Here is a 3,797-nt window from a genome sequence, read left to right as displayed (position 1 = left end):
TGGTTCTCCAACAAGAATAGCATTGGAGCCATAAAGAGAGCAGAGGAAATACTTAGTCAGATAGATACGTCTGACTCTTGAGGTCTATCACAGGTAAAGGTGCTAAGTGTCGTATGTTCCTCTTGCCAAAAGATCACGTAAGGACCTCTTGCAGTCAGCCAAGGGGGGTGATGGAGCATCTTTGATGGGCTGGAGAAATCAGTACCTGTGGACACAAACTCAGTTACTTTTTTTTTTTTTTTATTGTGGCAAAATCCATAAAACATGAAATTCACCCTCTTAACAAAGTTTTAAGTTCATGAGTTGGTTAACCTTTTCTAATTTTCCATCTATATTTCTTTTTCAGTGTTTACTACTCAGGTGACAAAGCTCTGGCATGATTTTCACCTTTGTCCTCCAAACCATAGAGCAAGGACGTATGGTGTGTGTTACACTGAATCATAATGGGCCTGGGGTACAGAAAAACAGGAGCTGCTGCCTTGGATCTCAGGGAACATATGACCTATAGCCCTTCCTCCCAACCATGCAAAATATCCCATGCAGGCTATCCTTAGCTATTAGAAGGCTTTGTTCCTAAAGATTGTTTATAAATTACAATTTGGAATTCAGCATTACAATATTTTAGTTTGTGAGAGGGAGTCATTTTAATGAAGCCCATTTAACATTTAACTGATATTTTTTTAAAAAAACAAACAAGGGTAATTGTAATAGAAGAAATATTTCTGCATCGTAATATTATAATGACATCTTACAATAATCCTATGAGGGAGAAAAAGGCAGATATTTTTGTTCTTATTTTAGAATCTGGAAATTGAGCCCAGAGAGGTTAAGCTACTTGCCCGGAATCCCACCCCATAAATAAAGGTGCACACACAGTTTTATCTAGGAGTACAAGCTTTAATCTCCCCTCCTTAGGGGGCAGGGATGATACTTCTGAACACTAATCAGAGGCCCAGAGTCTCCCTAGTTTGGTAACTTTGTCTATGTCCTGAATTGAAGCCAGAAGGTGTGGCATTTCACACCTAAACTCCCCTGTTTTTTCTTCACATGTACTGCCTGTTTGTAGCCTGTGTTGGAAACTGCCCAAATAAACCATGGAACAAAATAAATAGATATACAAATGTAGCACATAATCACCCAAACATGCACACATTTATAGCCACATAAAGGCTAACCCTCATCAGGGATGTAGTAAATGCATATTTATAATGTATATTCATAGAGGTGACTTTTTAAAGTAAAATGTTCAAAGGGCAGCAGATATATTTTGAGCAGTAACAGGCAGAATAAATTATGTCTTCTAGAACCTCTTTGGTGATGATGCGGTGTAGCAGAAATTGCAGTACAATATTTTCAGAATCCACTGACATTGCTCCACTCAAAGAGATTATTGTTCTCATCTTGACTAGTGCTTTGTGTGAGGAAATCCACAGGGCAGTACACAGAGAAGATGCTGGACGAGCCACAAGAAGGCTAGAAAGGTGGAAACCATACTTTATAATTTATCAAGCTGTTGAATTCCGCAAATGTATGAATTTTTTTAAGAAAAAGCACAGGTTTTTCTTATCTCACCTGTATTTTAGAGGTTGCACTAGCACAGGAATAAATCAATAAAGCTCATGACAAGAGTCATCTCACAGTACTTTTCTGGCTCCACCCCAACCACGCTGCAAGAATGACAACTTCTTTCAAATTCCTCCTGAATCTCTTCTGGATGCCCCCGCAGATTTCTCATATACATTCAGCAAATAAATTCTATTGTCTTGGGGAAGGGGACGTCTGAAAACAAAAACTCCCCATTTCTGTCCCAACACTTTGGTTCCTCGTGCTAATCAATCCCCACCTATCCTAGGGCTTGGGCACTACTGCTCTGGGGACAGTGCCTGCCAATGTGCTCATGGAGGCAGCTGATCTGTGACATCCAGGCTACTGACATTTATGCTGAGGGTGCCAGTGCCTGGGTCTGCTGTCTCTGACGCTGTTGGCTAAGAGACTTGCTCTCTTCAAGTCCCCTGGGGAGTGTCGTGACATGATTTTACTTTTTTGCTTGATCTTTTATGAGGGTCTATGCCTACTCTTAGGCATTAAACATACTCAGGGCCTACACAGAAGTGCCCTCGGTTGTACTGCCCTTACTTGGGACACTGTTCCATTATCCTTGAGTCAAAGTTGTGGCTTGGACTTTCCCAGATCCCCATTAAATCTACCTTACAGGTGCCACCTCACAAGCCCTCCAAACCTGTCCAGATATACTTTGGTCCCTAGAAAAAATATAGTTTAGACACAAATAAGACCCATCTATTCCTCTAGATTCTCAGTGGAAGCATTCCAGCGCTAAAGGCAGCCTTCTTAAGATCATAACTAATCCAAAGGAAGAGCTGCCGAGGGACAGTCCTCACCCCATAGACGTAATGATGAGGGGACTTTGGACGCATAAACAACAGCTTCTTAGGCTTTCTGTGACCATATCTTTGTTGAAGGGTAAATTGGATGTGCCCAGAAGCCAAGGGTCCCTTGGGCTAATCAGTGATGTCCTGGGAGCCCATGGTGCCTGAAGCCTGTGGTGCCTCCCTCTGTCATTTCTAGAACAAATGCGAGAGTTTTCATCATGTGCTTCAGGTGTTCCATGTTCTTACCTGCGGGTTTGCTGCCTTGTCAGTAGGGGATGTAGAAGAGAGTTTCATGTTCCCCCTTACCTGCTGGACTCACCAAGGATGGCTGATTGCATTTGTAATTCAGTATCTGTTTAGGCAACCATGCCCTTAGATTTCACTTGCAGAGCAGAGCGGAGGAGAGAAAGATATGAGTCCAGAGAAACTGGTTCTACCCTGGGCAGAAATGACTTTTTGATGTCTTAAGCCTGGAGAGCCTCATGCACTCCACCTTTTACCTCTGGGACGCCAAACCACCCACAGCCTGCCCTTTTCTAGAGAATACTCTGTTAAATGCTCGACCCTTCCGTCAAGTCATGTTCCTCCAACCTAAGTGGCATTGCTATATAAGCTTTGAAATATTTCTTTGACGTCCTCAGATCTTAATATTTAAAAACATCCCCCCCGACTTCCTTCCTTTGAGACTCACTGAGTTTGTATTCACGGAACCTCTTGCCATCAACACTTTTATAAGTCATGTCAGATGTGTCCTTTAACATTTAAATCCCAAGCGTTCTCATCAACATTGCCCCAACTACCATATTCTGGATCTGGCATGGGGCCATGAGTGTTCTTGGGCTGTCATTTGACCTCTCTGAGCTGATTCATCTTGTTCTCACCCACTTGAGGCCACAGGTGTGTGTTGAATGAATAAATGGGCTTCTATTAATCTATCTAATCTACTAATCTATGAAGTGGAGAGGCTGGAGTGGCCTATAATAAGGTCCTGTTCAGTCCAAACATTTGATGATTCTTTAAGTCTATGTTATCACAGCTGCTCCAGGTACTGTGTTACCCATTGTATAAAGTTAGACATGACCAGCACCCTGTGACTAGAAATAAAATCAAGTTCAATACACACAGAATTGGTTTTGGGATAAAAAAATATTTTCTTTGAAAGTATACAAATATTTTCAGAAAATTCATTAGAAAAAATAAGGAAAAGATTTTTTTTAATGCTCCAAAGTGGCCAAAGCTTACTTTAATTCTATCATCATACATTGAAAGTATCTTTTTGTAGGATGAACAAGTTTAGAGACCTAATGTACGACATGAAAACTAAACTTAATGAAATTGTATTGTATTAGGGACTTTTGTTAAGTAAGTAGATTTTTGCTACTCATCACAAATAAAGTAACTATGTGA

Source organism: Lemur catta, chromosome 17 (genome assembly GCF_020740605.2).
Source record: "Lemur catta isolate mLemCat1 chromosome 17, mLemCat1.pri, whole genome shotgun sequence".
Lineage (NCBI taxonomy): Eukaryota > Metazoa > Chordata > Mammalia > Primates > Lemuridae > Lemur > Lemur catta.
This window is presented reverse-complemented; position numbering follows the sequence as displayed.